Genomic DNA, 18,938 nt, shown 5'->3' with positions numbered 1-18,938 from the left:
TTATTACTCCATTATTGTTCTGTTAGTAAAAAATTACAGATCGATTACTTTGGGAAAAAAAATATATATGTTCCCGGTGACCGAGTTGCAACGGTGGCTGCCACAATGGCATCTTTTATTATTTTCCTTTACTTCACCACAAGTAGTAGCACATGTGTGTTTAATTTGATGAAACAATATAATTTTACAAGTGTAGCACCTTTATTATTTTCCTTTACTCCACCGCAGTCGCCGCCACCTCGCGCGCCAAGATCTACGTCTCGCCGAAGCTCTGGCTCCTACGCCTCACCGTCATCGAGGCGCAGGACACGCTGACGGCGCCGCCTCCCAGCGACGCCGGTGTCGCGGTGCGCGTCGCGGCTGGGCTTCCAGGTGCCTCATCGTCTCCCTTGAGGTGCGCCACGGCGAGGAGGCCTTCCCCTTCGGCTCGGCCAGCATCTCGCTCGCCACCATCGAGCGGCACGTCGACGACAGGAAGGTGGCGTCCAAATGGCTCGACCTCCTCCCGTCGCGGCAGCTCTGGCACCCACCGCTTGGCGTCGTGGAGCTAGGCATCATCGGGTGCAAGGGCCTCCTGCCGATGCGCGCCGCCGGCGGCAAGGGCTGCACGGACGCGTACGCCGTGGCCAAGTACGGGCCCATGTTGGCGCGCACGCGCACTATCGCCGACACCTTTCATAATGCATTGCAGCATGAGTAGGAAAAGAGCATAGCCCACCGTAAATTTGAAAGCAGCTTGACTCAGTCAATTGCTACATTTGACCCAAGTTTTAATCTTTTTAAATGAGTATGTTCAGTTTGCTAGTTGTCATTTATTTAAAGATACAGACTCCAGTATTGCACATTCACTGTTATTTATGAACAAATATTATATGTGCTATTTTTCATAATTTCAAACACAGAATATACGTCACTTGCAAGCTCTCTGCCTGTCTTGTATTAGTTCTTTTTATCATGGAGTCGTCCGTGGAGCTCGGGAGAACGGCCATGGCCACGCAGCCCCGGCCATCGGCGTCAGGCGACGCGGAGAGCACGATCTACTAGAAGAACACCTGCCTCATCTCGTCGGGGACCCGAGATGAATTACTTTTGGGGAAGAAATAGATATGTTGCCTGTGGCCCGAGTTGCCTGTGGCCCATCATACAATGGCATCTCGCTCACCTTTATTATTTTCCTTTAATTTATTACCACAAGTAGTAGCACTTGTGTGTTTAATTTGATGAAACAATATATATAATTTTACTTATCTCCCAATTATTAGATCGTCGAGAGGTGCCTGGTGGATGCGTTTCAGAACTCATTCAGTTGCATGCATATATGGTTTATTTTATTTAGTTGCTTTTCTCACAAGCTGCGGCCTCATATTAGGCTCGATCATCGCCACACACGACGACTGCATACATACAGTCAGCCAGTAGCAATATAATTAAGCACGCACATATTAAATGCAGTTGTCCCATGGAGTGAGCGAGACAACCCAACAACGGGTGGATCAGGCCTTGATGACGCACTCCGCCAGCGCGTCCTTGAGGCAGCTGCGTGTGGGCAGCACGACGCACTTGGACACCATCCTCTTGACGCACTCCACGACCTTGGCCCGGAGGTCCTTGGGCAGGTCTCGGATGTACTTCGGGAGGTCGGGGAACATGTCACCCAGGGAGAACTCACCAACAACGCGCAGTGGATCAGCTGATGCAGCCCGGGCAGACGACGACGATGGACCCGCCGCCCCCACCACCAGGGCCTGCTCCTGCCCGTCGCCAGGACGCGCGAGCAGAGCGAGGACGGCGAGCATGGCCGCCGCCGCCACCGCGAGCTTCTTGCCGGATGCCATCGTCGTCGATCCGCGGAGCACTCTAGCTTTCTCTCGATCGATCGGTGCCCCCAGCTAGTTACTTCTTCTCTGCGTCTCCGTCTCGAAGCTAGGCTGCTGCTGGCTCTCTATTTATACCATGCCGCCGGGGACTGTTCTCTACGACGGCCATCATGGCATGCCAGTGCCAGTGCCATGTGATGTGATGTGATGTGATGTGATGCAGGCCTGATGTGATGAATGAAGGTTAGGCGCGCGCGGCGAGCCGAGTGGTCGTGGCCTCGATTGGCTAGTAAGCTACAGTAGCAAGCTAGCTCTTGCCGATTCTCTCTCTCATGGCCAAACCCGATGGCCACGCATGCACCTCATCACCACAAGCCATAGCTACGAGTAGTTCTCGCATGTTGTTTGTTGTCATGGCCTCGAATTAATTAATAATTTAATATACAGGCAGCTACCAACTACTCCTCTCAGTTTCAGGTCTTGCTTAGATCCAAAATTCAAAATTCCAAAAGATTTTTGTGGCGCCTGCATGGTGTTTTAAATGTAGTCGGAAAAAAAATTGCATTACACAAATGGATTGTAAATCGCGAGATGAATCTAACGAACCTAATTAGACAATGATTAGACACTAAATTGCTACAGTAAACATATGCTAATAACGGATTAATTAGGCTCATTAGATTCGTCTCACGATTTACAAACCATCTATGCAAAAAATTGTATACGGTCTTGTTGCACTTAAAATATTTAAGTGCAGGTCCCACTGTCACATGCGAAATCATGCCCCAGCAGTCAGGTACCTCCACTGACTATGGTGTCCTAAGTGTCAGTGTGGGTCCCACATTTTAGTTTTAGTTTAAATGGAAATTTAAAGAAGAAACGGTTGCTGGATACATTGGTTCAAATGAGAAAAAAAAAATTAAGACTTTCAGGGGTCGTTGGATACCATGACCTCTGCAGAAAGGAAAAGAACATGCACCACTGGACTACCTAAGGCGTATTTACATATCTTCTAATATTTACTCTACAATTCTGTGCATCTTTGATTGTTGGCTGCCACGCTTTTCTACTTCTGAAATATCAACAAATTTTGAAATCAAAACTACTATCGTAAACATTAAAAAGAATATATTTTCATGAATGCAACAAAATAAGTGTCACCTAGTTGTACTAATTTATCCTTATAGAGTAATTATTTAACCCATTAAAAGTTTTAAATTTTTAATACACACAAATCTTTTTTTCAAAGAGAAGGATTTTTTTCAAAGAGAAGGCTGGAAAGGGGCCTCTTGGTGGCCAGCACCGGGGCTCCAACTCAGGTCGCCGGCTTGGGGGCTGGCTCAAAGAACCACTCAGGTACGGTTCACCAGCCCCATAAGAATACGCAAATCTTCTCTCCAAATTCTAAGTTTGGATGGATACCAAAGTACATCATCATGACATCCCAAAAAAAAGATTCACCAAGAAAATAAAAATTTGCAAATATATGGTTCATTTGACCCCGACATTAGAGTAAATCTTCCTAGTCTTCCTCTCTTCCCTATCGTAACTAGGGAGATGCAAGGCCATTAATAACCAACATTTTCTTTTTACATGAAAATTTAACATCAGCTATTTTACATATTTAATTATGAAAATAGTTGGATTATTATTTTTAAATAATATGCTTTTTCTAATTTACATGTGTTGATACATATTTTTTTGGAATTACTACACATCCGAAGTACATGTGCCGTAAACGATATCTTTAAATTGCAAAAAAATGTATAAATGATTACGGCCATGCACTTCAAGGTCATATGCAAATTTACATGAGTATGACAACAATTGTTTGCGGTCATCCAGAAACAATGGACATGCAAGGAGTCATAAATCACAGGCATATATAACTACATGCAAATAGGACCGTGAGGTTGAGCGGGAAACTCTAATGGCCGCATGGTCACCGCTACTTTATTTGTGTACCATCCTCTATATATATAGCCACCACACAAATTAGTTCCACAAGGAAAGTCAGTATCATCCAGCAACACTAAGCTCAACAAAATAGCATCAATGACCCAGAAAATGACCATCCTACCCGTGCTCTTCATGTTGGTCCTCGCTCTACAATCTCCCAAAGTGCTGCAGGCAAAAGAGACTAGTGAAGGAGAGCAGGCCGCTTTAGCAATCTGCGAGATGCTCTGTAAGGACAAATCTGAGAAAGGCCCCCATTGCGTTGAGATGTGCGGCCTTGGGCAGCGGGCCAATGCGGCGTTCCTCGAGGGATTCACGTGCCATAGCAAATGCCCCGAGCTAAAGGAACCCCCTTCCATCAAGGCTTGCGAGGATGGATGCCAAAAAAAATATGAGGCTGGACTTGCGGAGATCGTCAAGGCGTGCCACACCATCTGTGGTATGGGAGAGACAGACCCTTCTCGCATCGAGACCTGCAAGAAGTCCTGCACCTCGCCTGCTATCGCCGACACTCCTAAACGTTGATGATGTGGAAATGAGCCACCTGTGCATGCATCATCGATCGGCTGGCTACACGCCCATGGTTAGCACCCGATGCTCCTGCGCCAAGCTACACTATTAATTTTCTTAATTACCTAGCTAATTGCTTCTGCTCCTATTATCCACCGATCGAAGGATAGATTGATAGCCCTTTCAGCGTGTGGTGGATCGAATGTCCTCTCCAAATATACAACAAGATTTGGTTATTTTTTGTTTGGTCAAATAAATGCTATATGCACAGGATCCGTGTCCCATGATGGGTAAATGTACACGACTATGATTATATATTCTTTACTTAAGTACATAATTTATGAATGTTCCTAGTTGTGGTGAGAGTGTAATCGTCGTGTTGTAACAAACTCTATTTCTTCTACTTAATACAAAGATATGCAGCTCTCCTCCATATTCGAGAAAAAAAAATTGTGAATGTTCCTACCTTGTCAACAATATAATCCTATTATCTTGTGATTCGCTGGTGAAGAAGTCGGGACGCTAAGTACCGGAGAAGGATTGATATAGGAAAGGAACAAATAGATACTTGTGATTATAATTTGTGGAAAGTGTAAAAATGATAGAAATGTAAAAGAATCGAATGCGATTTTTAATACAATTAGGTGCCTGACTCTGTAATAACTGCAAAACATGATGATGCGCAGTTTATTTCGTATTCTTTGAGATGCAAAATTAACCTCAATTTTCTACTACAGTTTAACAATAATATCTATGGTGATTTACGAAAATTGTCGAATTACCTTCAGAATAAGTCAAACGACATGATTTTTATATGCACAAACCAAATGTGTTGGTTAGGAGTTGTTCCCTTGGGAGGATAATGATAAATGTTGATGCTGCCACTTTTATTAATCCAAAAGTTACCGTTAATCATGAAAGTTTAAACGGCACAGGTAGTGGTACTTTGACAAGCTAACCCCTTGGCTCATGTCTATTAATAACCATGGTTCAGATTAATGTTCGAGTCCTGTCAATGTGGTACAAATTCAAAGTGAGGCATAGAAGCCACATTACAGCTATTTGTCAGGACACAACATTTCTCATGGGCCTTTTACTGCATTCAGACACATTAACTAGGGAGTTAGCTCATCTAACCGCTAGAGGTGAGCCGGGCTATCTTTTGGGGGACCACCGGTTACATAAACTCGATCCACTCTCTTGGAGAAACATCCGCGTGTGCAAAGGAAGGCCAAGTATTTTTCAGGGAATTTGCACACCTTTCCAAGAAAATCCAACAAAACGTCCAAAACAATCTCCTGCTACATCTAATTGGGAAGATCTCGGTCTCGTTCAAATTTTCTTTAAGCCCTGAGCAATACCTATAGATTGTGAGCACTTGGCTGATGTTATTTAACTCTCTACTGTTAGAATATAAGTGAATTGCGCACCTCTCCCCATCAGCTTAAGCTTTTGGGTTGAATTGGTCAGGGCCAGAGGTCTCGAGTTCGAATTCTAGTTAGCGCAATTAAATAAAATAATTGTTGCTCGCTCCTATTCCACGTCTGATGCCTGAGGGTCCGCATACAGGGAGCAACGTAGATTAGCTGATTTAGGGAGAACCTGATGTAGCATGCCTCTACTTGCCGCCAATTCAATCAATTTGTGTAGTGGATCAATTGCGAGGATGAATAACATCGGCGATAATGGGTCGCCTTGGCGTAATCCCCGGACATGTTTGAATTTTCTCCCCGGCACTCCAATAAGCAAAATTCTTGAAGTGGAAGTGACCAACAAGGTGCAATCCAGTCACGCCATCGCTAGCCAAAGCCAAGAGCCTGCAACGTCTCTAAAAGGAAAACCCAACTAACACGGTCCAAGGCCTTGGAGATATCCAATTGCAATGTCACTGAATATGACTTACACACTTCCCACCATAATTGCAATAAAGCTACGAGCACAAGATGCAGCAGGCAGTGTCCAACCATGGGCCATGCCAAGCAGGATCTCGGGCGCCATGTAAGTCCAGCGTGTCCTTTATTTGCCATCAGCTTCAGCCACTGCTGCTCATGTCTGGGCCTGACATAGGTCGTCCGTGCTGTTGATCAGGCCAACTTTCAATAGCCTGAAATCAGTATGCACCATCCAAGGAAAAACAATTGGAGCATTCATTGACTGATAATTGGAGAATTTCAGTTCAAAAAAACTGATAATTGGAGAAGGTTGGCAGATAGCAATGGATACCCGATTATCTTTAGATAGCCATAACATATCATGCATCTGGATCAGGCCTTGATGACGCACTCCGCCAGCGCGTCGTTGAGGCAGCTGCGGTTGAACTTATTGCAGTACAGGATAACTGATCCTCGAATCATGCTCAAATATGAACAAATTCGCGAGTCACATTCTCCATGCTACGTGTTACGCTTCATTGCAGAGAGGTTGTCGAGTGATTGACCCTGATTCATAACTGAGGCATCGGCAGTTCAGCACCACCGCACCAGTAATAAACCCATGGCGCTCAGGAGTAAAATACAAAACAACATGAGCAATTATCCCCAGAGTACTCACTAGGTTTAAAACTGAAACAGCATCCGCGCTAGTAATAGCACGTTCGTACATCGAAACTGTTCACTTTAAGGATAACTCCATAGTCATGAAGGAACAGTGGCTAAAATACAGTCACTTGACCATCCACTTATGTATACAGCAATTCAAGGAGTAGCACAGCAGTATTGCAAATACAGGATCAGTTGTGTACAATATTCCGCGACTGAGTTTCAGTCAGGAAAATGGAACTATAGTTTGATGATATTGATATCATCAGGTTCAGTTCCACGACTTGCAATCCATTTCCAACATGATACAAGATGCGATTATCAGAAGAATCATAAGATGTCACATCCCGATAATTAAACTAACCACCATGTAAAGTGGATATGAAAACCACAGCATCCTTCTCTTCCAACTCCGCATCAAGACCACCACACAGCTCCTAATCACAGTCATTTATAAGGACAAGAACCCCAGGTCTCCTGCACGCATGAAGCAAAGAAAAATCCATGAGAACAAATACCTGGCCACTGTTAGTTTTGAAATAGTTGAATACACTATAACATTACTGAACTGACAAAGCATACACACCTCTAAATGGGCAAGAAAAGTAACCTATATATTTCTGCCAAATCATTTGGAAGGAAAAAATAACAGAAAAGGCGGTCAGGTATCACTTTTCATGTCTCTTCACTTTTTTTGCAACGAAAAAAATGAGATAATGGGATGAAGTTAATGCAGTGTTCACCTGGATAATTGTCTGCCTAGAATCTAGATGGTAACTAGGCACTGGCCAGCGTGTCAATAACAAGTTTAGGGGCTAAACGTAGAGCTAGATAGCTAGATTGTCGAGATGGTCAGACTTGGTCACGAACTGTCTAGAGGTTGCAGCTGGAAACTTTCTTGATGCACCTAGGGTTGCCTTTCGGTAAATCCTCACCTAAGGCATGCTATGCTGCTCCTCTAGTCTTCTGCCTCCAGCCCCACGCTGGCTTGTGCCTCTGTACACGCTGTGTTGTCCTCCACTACTCTACTGGCTACTGCTACTCCCTACTGTTAGGCACTAGATTGCATGCTTGGGCCTGGGCCTGGTCCTGTGCCTGTGCCTGTGCCTTTCCTCCGAAATCCAAATTAAACACCTAGCTGTGCTTGGCATCTAGCTCTAATGCTCTACAGCTTTGTGGGTTGGCTTTATACCTATATTTTCCCTCCTCAAACAGAAGAGTGAAAGATAGCATCTAGTTGTATATAAATGCTAACTTTTTAAATTCCATCAATAAGTTCGATTGGTGTTTCTTTATTTTTGCTTGAATACATGGGAGCACTGAGCATCTTTGTAGCAAAGAAGGAACATGTAGATGAGTTACATCACACGGCATGAACATGCTCGAAATAAGCTGCTAAACTCTGTCTTTGTGCGCTGGTAACCCCAGCTGGTCGACCATTGTAGAACACTTTCTAAGCTTTTTATAAAGCCGGGTGTGACACCTTTGGTCGAAATGAAGAGAAACGGGGGCAAAGCAGATACATACACAGAATCTCCCTTGACAAACATCTCCGGGCGCTCCTTGATCAGATTGGCCTTGACCCAGGAGAGCAAACCCTTCATCGTAACCTTGCCTTCGCCGTCCTTGGGCGAGACCTCCACCTTGTGCACCTTGGTGGAGTTTTCCAGGAGCAGCTCCAGCCCGCCCCTGTAACCCCCAAAACCAGCTCTGCTCGTCAGGAACCGCGCTCACGCAGACTAAAGCGCCAAGGCAAGAGGAATCGGGAGGAAAACGAGAGGTGCTGGAAGACGGATTACCCGAATTCGAGAGTGAGATGCATCGCCTGAGGTCTTGAGGGGCTGCGAATTCGTTCCGGGGGTTTAGGGTTTCTTAGCTGTGTGTGTGTGGGGAGGGGGGCGGAATCGGGGCAGCTGCCGGGGGCCGTCGACGCCGATGGCGTGAGCGGAGAGTAGAGTAGTGGAGGCCACCGGTGCGGTGGGAGAAGGGGGGTGGGTGCCGCGGAGACGGTGCGGGTTCTGGCGGCGCTGCCGTGGGCTGCGGCCGCAGTGCAGTCTCTGGCCAAGGCTTTGCTTGGCGGATTGGGCTTCCGTGCGGCCATGTTTGGGCCGTGCTATGTTTTCCAGGGGCTAGGCTAGGCTAGGCTCCCATCAAAAATCGGGCCCGCTTGTAAGAAAGGCAGGCGGTCATGGCATTTTGCATAGAAAAAGCTAGCAATCTTTACAATACGATTCGCGCAACAAAAGGTGGCCAGCCAGTGTGGCCACATCACCTGCTTTTCCCGGCTATCCGATCGGGCACACGGACGGTCTAGATCGTGCAAATCCTAGGATTTTTGCATAAAAACCCTTCTACTACTGGAAAATCAACTCGCAGTCCCTCGATCCGCGCCTCGCTGGCCGCCCGCGCTCCTACTCCGGTGTCGCGTCTGGAGGAGCTGCCGCCGCCGCTCCACCGCGCCGCTTGCCGGGCCCCGCGCGGGCACCCGCGCCATGGCCGCCGACCAGGAAGGGGGAAGGAGGGCGCGCCTAATCGGGCCGTGACAGAGCTTGATGAGGGCGCCGCCACCGCCCTAGCTGGACATCGAGGCCGCCAATTCTAGCTGCCGCCGCCACGGGCCGAGGTCCAGGCCACCGGATCTAGCTAGCCCCGTCGTCTCCCCACCGCGCAGGCGTCCGCCAGCGCCACCCGCCATAGGAGGGCACTAGAGGAGGGAGCAGGAGAGGGCGGAGTGCCAGGCGCCGCAGCTCCGCCGCTACGCTCGAGCTCGAGCGCCCACGTGCGGTGGCGCTGCCCTCCCCGAAGACCATGGCGAGAAGGCGGAGGAGGCGAAGGCGGAGGGGGACGAGGCGAGGGTGGAGGGGGAAGCGGAGCCGGAGGGAGGAGAGGGAGGCAGAGGCGGAGGAGACAAGGGCAGAGACGTAAGAGGCCGGTGACAGGAGGGACGAGGGGAGCGCCGGCGCCGACGTGCTCCGTGGAGAGAGAGAGAGTGGGCCTCCTCCACCGCCACGATGTCGGCCAACTCCTCACCACCGCAGGCGCAGCGGCCCCGGCCTCGTCATCATCGCCACACGCCGCGGTGTCCATCGACGCCAAGAAGAAAAGGCTCCCTGGCGTCATCGTCATCGCTGTACACCGCGGAGGATGAGGCCGCGCCGCGCGGCGGTCGAGAAGGTGGCAGGCGGCAGGGAGGCTGGGCGATGGACGCGGCCTAGCGAGGAGATGCGTGAAGTGGTGGGTGAGCCAAGGGATCCAGAGTGCCTGTCTGCAGCATGCATGTGGTTGCATGAGGCTTGCGGGATGCACGATGTGACGGGAGAAAACACAATCCGTGTGACATCCAATGGGAGACGCTGGTTGGGGGGATGGTTGGAGCCGAGGATAGATAATCGTGCGGCATCCAATCTGTAAGGACAAAGCTGAGAAAGGCCCCCATTGCGTTGAAATGTGCGGCCTTGGGCAGCGGGCCAATGCGGCGTTCCTCGAGGGTTTCACGTGCCATAGCAAATGCCCTGAGCTAAAGGAACCCCCTTCCATCAAGGCTTGCGAGGATGGATGCCAAAAAAAAATATGAGGCTGGACTTGCGGAGATCGTCAAGGCGTGCCACACCATCTGTGGTATGGGAGAGACGGACCCTTCTCACATCGAGACTTGCAAGAAGTCCTGCACCTCGCCCGCTGTCGCCGACACTTCTAAACGTTGATGATGTGGAAATGAGCCACATGTGCATGCATCATCGATCGGCTGGCTACACGACCATGGTTAGCACCCGATGCTCCATCGCCAAGCTACACTATTAATTTTCTTAATTACCTAGCTAATTGCTTTTGTTCCTATTATCCATCGATCGAAGGATAGATTGATAGCCCTTTCAGCGTGTGGTAGATGGAAAGTCCTTTCCAAATATACAAAAAGATTTAGTTATTTTTTGTTTGGTCAAATAAATGCTATATGCACTGGTTCCGTGTGCCATGATGGGTAAATGGACACGACTATGATTATATATTCTTTACTTAAGTACATAATTTATGAATGCTCCTAGTTGTGGCGAGAGTGTAATCCTAGCGTTGTAACAAACTATATTTCTTCTACTTAATACAAAGATGCGCAGCTCTTCTGCATATTCAAGAAAAAAAAATTGTGAATGTTCCTAGCTTGTCAACGATACAATCCTGTTATCTAAGGAACAAATAGATACTTTTGAAGATAATTTGTGGAAAGTGTAAAAATGATAGAAATGTAAAAGAATCGAATGCGATTTTTAATACAACTAGCAGAGATGCACGTGCCCCAGGCACGTGTTTAAAGTGGAGATGTTTAAAAGTGATTGGATTGCATTGAACTGCTACTGAAAAGTCTCAATTGATACGCGATGGAATAACCAATGAGAGTTTACATGAATTAATTTGGAGCCAATCAAATCCATGCACGTTGGCAATATGAGGTTCTATCTTTACTGAGAGCTCATTTTTTTAGTTTTTAGCAATAAATGAAGCAACGAAGAAAAAATAAAATAATTGATAACATGTTGATCATCACACATGCATAATTAGATGATCTTGGAGATTTCACGTGATCATCATTAAGTGAAATAGTAAATCATGTCCATATCTTCCATAAGGATAATATAACTTGTCTGGGCGATACATTTGATCTTATAGCTATAACTTCTTCACAAAATCACAAGTGATGCTTAATTGGATAGCAAATAAAGTCTTCCCAATCATTCCCTTGTACAGCCCTAGTAGCAAAGAGATGCAGAAACTATGTCAGATAGTGGGTCTACATACTGAAATTATATTATATGACGGTGACAACTGAATATGAGACTCAATTAATATCATTAATTAAGCAACCATGCTTACGATTTGTTAGTAGTAATAAAAATTTAACAAAAGCATTCAAACTCATAGTGGCCAGCTATGACATGTTGGCTACTATTCTTAGCAAGTTTGCCTTTATGTCCAACTGAAATTAGTTTATAAAATTATGTCACTGCAAATTACTTAACCATGTATTACAAAATTCCTCATGGGTGAGCTTGAAGTCTGTCGGAAAGAAGCTCATACTGTAGCTCATATGGGCTACTTTACATCTGACTACTCGAGTGTATCTCACACCGAATAATCATGGGTCCATAAAAATGAGTACTCAATATACAAACTCAGTGGGAATTAATGGAACACACCAATAACAAGTGATCAAACCAAGCTTTACTGATCAGTGTCTTAAACACTACCTGAGGACAATAGCATCAGTTGAGCCAGAGGAGATTATACCAAGTCCGAACCAGCCATTTGAGAATGAGACTAAATGATCCTGTTCTGCAATAGAATATGACAGATCAGTCAATATATTCAAGGATGAGCATCACTGCGAATCCAAAAAAAAGTTGTGTGCCAAAAACCTCATTGGCCACCATAATAATCCCTCTGATTTTAGAAATAATGTTCAAGATAAACAGCAATAATATTCAAGCATTACGAAAAATGGTCAAGCATTTACAATGCAACATCTACTTTTGGCGGCATTTGTTTAGAAAAAGCTGGAGATAAGAATACGTGTGCTTTTCAGCTAGACTCCTTGTAACAAAAAAAAGGAGATAATAAAAGTTTGCTTTGATTCTGTGGGTTGCAGCATCCATTATTCACTGATTCTAACTGGTCAGAATTATTAGAGGCTTACCAGTTTCAATCTGACTAATCACTAATGTGAACATTATTGCGCTAGAACCACAGTGAAAGGATAGTAATATTAACCTAGAAGCTAGATAGACAAGGCCACTTATGATGGTATGAATCAAAATTTCACGGTAGTTTCAATTGAACAGAGTTTTTCCCCCTCATGTTTCGTTGAACTCAGACTCCTTGTGCTACCATCGGAAGAACATAAAGTGGAAATAATTGTTTGTACTCGCATGGCTAATTAACCCAAAACACATATCAAACTGTCGAATATACCATCCAACGCTAACTCGCTGGAAAATTTCAACACATGAACATAACCCAATTTCAGATCCTACAATTCTCGACTGATTCAATCCCCATCGCACCAAGTATACATCCAAACAAACCATGTTTTCAAATCGTCTAGTCGGACCTAGTCGCCTTGGGACCGATCAGATGACTAGTCGCGATTAGTCGTCGATCAGGCCGATTAGTCGAGCCTAGTCGGTTCTAGTCGTCTGCCTAGTCGTCCTAGTGTCCCAGGACCGATATGATATATGTACTACATATTACTTAATAAAAAGCAAGCATGAAGGCAACAATGATGGTGGAAGTGTATGTGCGGGAACACTTCCATAGCTCTGTGGCGTCGATCCACATCTGCACATACACATAACACTAAGCAGAGGAGAGAAAGAAGCTAGAAGAATAGCAAACAAGAGGGGAAGCGGAGCTCGAGTATGAGCAGACAGTAAAGCAGGGGAGCGGAGAGCATGGAGAAAAAGCACGAGCAGATAGTGAAGCAGGGGAGGGGAGAGCATAGAGAAGAAACATGCCACTTACCGTCGGAGGAAGAGGAGGTCATCTTCAGGTGCTGCTGCTGGTGGCAGCCTTGCAGAACGCCGGCGCCCAAGGCCTGGCGGAGGCGGAGGCAAAGCCAGGAACTTAGGAAGCGGAAGAAAGAGGGTCGCCGGCCGCCGGGTCTTGCCGCGGTAGCAGCAGCAGGCCAGCAGCTGCGCCGGCGGACGTGTAGCAGGCGGCGGCGGTCCACGGGGCGGCACAATTTTGGGCGGGGCAGCGCGATTTTGGCGCGGATTTGGCGGGCGGCGGCGGACGGCGCTAGTAGTCTGGAGGAGCGGGCGGACGGTCGTGGTCTGGAGCTGGGAGCTGCTGTGTCTGACTATATACCTAAAACCTAATGGGCCGCCTCTCCAGCCCACCACCGGCCCAAGCCCACAACGCAAAATAGCCCACCACCGGCTCGTGGTCTGATCGTTTTTCTAGCTGATCGGCGCGACTAATTGCGATTAGGCGACGACTATTCGGACGACTAGAAAACTTGTCGCTCCAACCTAATCGGTGCCCCTTATCGAGGTCCATAGACCGATAAGCCCGACTAATCGCGACTAATCGCGACTAGTCGGACGACTAGATAACATGGCAAACAAAGGCAACAATTTCGCAACCCTAAACCCAACCTATGCGCATCCATGCCCAAATCCACCATACTTCAAATCCCCTACCACCCAACACGAAGTAATTGGAAGAAAAATGGACGAAAATTGTAGTAGCTAGGTCCTAGTCGGGTAGATGACGATAGAGGAGAGGGATCTAGTCCCTCCTGCTCCACGCTTAAGAGATTAGAAGTAGGAGGAAGATACTTTCATTGCTTAAGTGTTTTCAGATTACACGGCTGGTTATATATCCAGCATTGTCGCCTCCCGTACAAACTGCAAACAAACCAATCTACTAATCAAATCTGCCAACAAACCTTATCTAACTAACCGAACTATCCTGACTAACCTCCGAATCTATCCAACCAACTAACCTGTCGACTAAGCAAGGATACATATGGTTTAACCAACCACTTTCTTGGAACGACGCACGTACTGTTTCCCCCACATAACATCACTCCCCCCCCCCCTCGAGCAACAGCTTGTCCTCAAGCTGGAAGGAAGGCTACTGCTCCTGGAATGCTGTCAGGTCTTCCCACGACGCGGATGAGGGCGGGAGTCCCTCCCACTACACCAAAATCTGACGAACACCGCGACAGAGGCGAGCCTTGAGTGCCTTTGCTGGAACAGCCATGATAGCCCCGTTGTGCGTTGGAGGTAGCTAAGGAGGGGTTGGTGAAGTCATACCCAATCGCCAACTGCGATGTGCTAGGGTTGGTGGGAGCGATCATAGGTAGCCTTGGCGACCGCTTGAGCTTGCTTGAGCCGGAGTCGCACATCTGCCAGGATCGCATCGCACTCGGCCATGGATTGGGCGACAGCCGCCACTCTGATATCGCCATGGTCGTAGGAGCGCATGCTTGGAGGATCCCGGCCATAGACCACACGGAACGGCGTCTCCTTGAGAGAGGTGTGGAAAGCGGTGTTGTAGATGTACTCGGCCCATGGGAGCCAGCGGACCCATTGGCGAGGGCGATCCCCTATCATGCAACGAAGATACATACCGATGGCCTTGTTCACTGCTTCTGTCTGTCCGTCCATTTGGGGGTGGAACGCCGAGCTCATCAGAAGTTTGGAGCCGGACGCCGCGAATAACGCCTTCCAGAACGCCGATGTGGACATCGGGTCACGGTCGGAGACGATGGATGTCGGGATGCTGTGCAGGCGCACGATTTCAGCGAAGAAAACTCGTGCCACTGACTCAGCCGTGTATGGATGCCCCAAGGGAATGAAGTGCGCGTACTTTGAAAAATGATCCACAACGGTGAGGATGACAGACTTGCCTCCGACCTTTGGTAATGCCTCGATGAAATCCATGCTAATGTCCTGCCAGACCGCAGATGGAACCGGTAGTGGTTGCAGGAGCCCAGCGGGTTGAAGGGGTTCTACTTTGTTCCGTTGGCAGACGACGCAGGAACGGACAAAGTCCTACACTGCAGCGCGGGCGTTCGCCACGTGGAAGTCGCGGCAGAGGCGATGAAGTGTGCGCTGAACGCCTTCGTGTTTGTCATTGTGGGCCGTGGCGAGGATCGCGGGCAACAAGGAGAACGTGGCGGGCACGAAATGGTGGCGAAACGGGCGTAGCACATCATTCATCAGAGCCTGGAATGTGGCCAGCGCGTTGGTGAGGCCGAAGGGAATGACGAGAAACTCATATCGATCATCATGTGTTCTGAACGTTGTCTTGGCGATGTCGTCCGGGTTCATGCGCACTTGGTGGTAGCCGGATCGGAGGTCGAGTTTGGAGAAGAATCGAGCACCGTGTAGCTCGTCCAAGGGTTCCTCAACCCCAGGTATGGGAAATTTGTCCTTCACTGTGCGCTCGTTGAGTGCTCTGTAGTCCACACAGAGGCGCCATGTGCCATCTGATTTCTTGACGAGGGGCACTGGGGCGGAGAAGGCCGAGGAGCTGCGTCGGATAAGAACTTGTTCCTCCATGGCGCGGCACTAGCGTTCCAGTTCGTCTTTCTGCAGTTGCGGGTACCGGTAGGGGCGCACAGTCACTGGTGGGGTGCCCGGCAAGAGATGGATGAAGTGATCCCGGGCACGTGGTGGCGGCAATCTAGTCGGAGCAGCGAACACATCTGCGAACTCGGCGAGAAGATCCAGGAGGTCCGGCCCTTGGGTCGCATGGAGCTACGAGCCTTGTGGCCCCGGCACACCGCGCCAGCGCACACGCCGGTTGGAATGCCACAACGACATTGTTTGGCGGCCAAAATCCCAAAGGATCGGTCCCAAGGTGGCCAACCAATCTGTGCCGAGCACCATGTCGTAGCCGTCGAGGGGGAGCATGTAGACGTCGGCGCTGAAAGGCTCGCCGTCGATGGAGAACGCGGCGTCACGGAACACCCCCGGACAGCGGACACGGTCACCATTGGCTACCGTCACCGCTAGATCGGTGCGCGGGATGAAGCACAAGCCGGTGTTCATGGCCACCGCCGATGACATGAAGTTGTGGGTGGAGACGGAGTCAGGTAGAGCGGTCACCGTGATGCAGCCCTGCTGAACCTCCACTTGCATGGTGTCCCGGGTGCGAACGCCCGAGATGGCTTGCAGGGAGATCTGAGGTGCCGGTTCGGGGTTGTCCACCGCAGCGTCGGTGTCGCTTGCTATCTCTAGGACGAAGAGGCGTGCGCAGATCCGGTTGTGGCCCCGGACATACTTATCGCAGTTGAAGCACAGTCCGTTGCGGCGGCATTCGTCCAGTTCGCTTGGCGAGAGGCGGCGGACGGTGCGGCCGGCCATCGTGACCGTGCCAGGTGGTGCGGCGGCCATCCCCTGAGGCTGTGTCGATGTAGATCCCAAGGGAGGGAGAGCAGGGAGAGCAGGGGCTAAGAGGAGGGAAAGTCCTTTGCAACATGTATATCTTTTTTGTAAATATAATATTATTAGTCATTACAACTTTTGTAATATAAAATTATTATGTATTAGGATTTTTTGAAACACGTGCGTGCCGCACGTGCACTCTACTGGTAGTCACAAAGATTCGGTGTCGATGGAGTCGAGGGACGGGGTCGAGGAACGAGATACGGTCCTTGTGAGAGGTTTTTACACGGCGGGAACGAAAACGACTCCGAGTTTTCGGGACGGAATCGGTGCTTCCGGGTCGAGGAACGGTACCCTCGACCCGAATCCTGTGACTATGTTGCAAAATGCCCTCTGTGCAGCCCTGATCTACATGTGCGCCGCATGGATGCCCAGCTGATTGCTCGATCAGCTCCCGCGCGAAGTGCTCGTCTCCCACCGAGGCTCGCAGTGCTCGGCTTAGAGACATGCATCGGCTGATCAGCTTGAGGGTTAAGTGTTTGTGTGATCGAGTTGCTTGCTGCAGGACGTGGCGGCTGTTAAAACTAATATCTGTAGGACGTGGCGGCCAGCTAGCTTGCAACGGTACCGCCGCCGCACTACGGGCTCGCTCGATGGCCGGCAGGTGGAATGGTGGTGGTCCTCGCCGGCGTGGCCTGAGCCAAGTAAGCATCTAACCGATTTGCCATTGCTGCATCCAAACACACGAAGACCATAGCTACATAAACAGTGGTGACCTCCCGCCTAACCCTGTCACGAGCCATCGCCGTCGCAGCCGAACAAACATGGCGTCACAGTGCGCGCGCCCGGCCCGGCGGCCGCCGGCGCGTCGCAATGCCGGACGGCGGGTTCCAAAATTAGTTTATAAACTTGATCCGATTCTCTCTCTTGGAGAAGTATCATGGTGGCCCGACTAAAAAACCATGAGCAAGAAAATTAGTTGTTACTAGGTTTGGGCCCGTGCGTTCCTACTTCCTACGGGCAAAAAAATTATTCTATAAGCATTCATACTCATGGTATAAAATATTTCTAACTCTAGCAACATACAGCGACAGATGCATACACTTCGAATTAGATTGAAATTGCAATTGCAGGCAGACCAACACCTTAGCCTCACCCAGTTTGAGGCATGCTCGCCGATTCAATGAAATTGCAATTGCAGGCAGACGATACGCTCCAGCCTCCCTAGCAGCAAAATGACGGAAGAGTGGAACCTACAGTCTGTACAATGAGTTAACACAACATCAAATTACCCTCAAACATAACAATATACCCTCAAACCTAATCCACTCGCTAGGGCCGGCTGGGAAAGTTCCAGATAAAATATGCAGGTTCATTGCCTCGCAACATCATCGGTCAGAGCCATACCTAGGAGTAGGAGGTGCAGTTGTCCCTAACTAACAGAACTAAAGAGAGCGTGTCCTTTGCCACTAGCTTCAGCCATTGCTGCTCATGTCTGGGCCTGATATAGATCATCAATATTTTTAGGCATTAGAGCAAAATGATCTCAGGATAAAGCCACAGCTCATCAATATTCTCAAGATTTTGAGCTCTTTTTATGGTGGTTATGGGTGCCTTTTAATGCCTGTGGGTGCTTATCAAAATTAGTAGTTTTAATTAAATTTATTTGATGAAGTGTACTAGGGTAATTGGCCTCCCACAAACCCACGGACACCTCCCTGCCACCGCTATGCTCTCGGGAGGCACCCCGACTGCCGCCTCCCGCCGTGCCCTCGCCGTTGTCGCCTCCCGCACGCCCTCGCCCTCGCCCTCACCTTCGTCGCCACCTGCCGCCGTGCAGTCACCCCCGTCCTCTTGTGGTGAGCAATGGTAAGTTTGTTGCAGCAGTGATCTTGTGCCAAGAGGGTGTATGGTCATATATATATATATATATATATATATAATGGAAAGGAGGAAATAGGTTGATTTTGCAGTCGCGATAAGCTTCCGCAAGAGGGTAGGATTCATACGTGAGTACGCGGACTGAATCCAAACTTCAATGAAACAAATATTTGTGTCTTCTTTGTGGTTTGCCTCACATCTTATTTCTCTAGCCTGCATTTGTGCTTCCACGTCGATCTACTTTGGTGTGATGTTTCTGTGTGTTCATGGTCTTAAAATATACTAGATATCACCTGCAGAGGCACTACACCAAGTTGCTTTGGTGCTAGAGCTCGAGGAAGGGTTAACTA

General features: G+C 48.5%; 2 long non-coding RNA genes and 1 pseudogene across 2 annotated transcripts; all 3 read right to left on the bottom strand.

Annotated features, from left to right (window-relative positions):
- Positions 1 to 6,112: 6,112 nt before the first annotated feature.
- LOC120687359 lies at positions 6,113 to 6,602 on the bottom strand. The gene is made up of 2 exons (XR_005680703.1): positions 6,507 to 6,602; positions 6,113 to 6,387 (listed from the first exon to the last, which is right to left on the bottom strand). It is a non-coding gene; the product is annotated as an uncharacterized LOC120687359 (long non-coding RNA).
- A 365-nt stretch (positions 6,603 to 6,967) lies between these two features.
- Positions 6,968 to 8,781, bottom strand: LOC120687342 (annotated as a pseudogene).
- A 2,530-nt stretch (positions 8,782 to 11,311) lies between these two features.
- On the bottom strand, positions 11,312 to 14,609 carry LOC120687351. The gene is made up of 2 exons (XR_005680702.1): positions 12,061 to 14,609; positions 11,312 to 11,562 (listed from the first exon to the last, which is right to left on the bottom strand). It is a non-coding gene; the product is annotated as an uncharacterized LOC120687351 (long non-coding RNA).
- Between the last annotated feature and the right edge of the window lie 4,329 nt (positions 14,610 to 18,938).

The sequence above is a fragment of the Panicum virgatum genome, chromosome 2K, assembly GCF_016808335.1.
Source record: "Panicum virgatum strain AP13 chromosome 2K, P.virgatum_v5, whole genome shotgun sequence".
Taxonomy (NCBI): Eukaryota; Viridiplantae; Streptophyta; class Magnoliopsida; order Poales; family Poaceae; genus Panicum; species Panicum virgatum.
The sequence above is the reverse complement of the archived record's forward strand: the minus strand, read 5'-3'. Positions and strand labels throughout refer to the sequence as shown.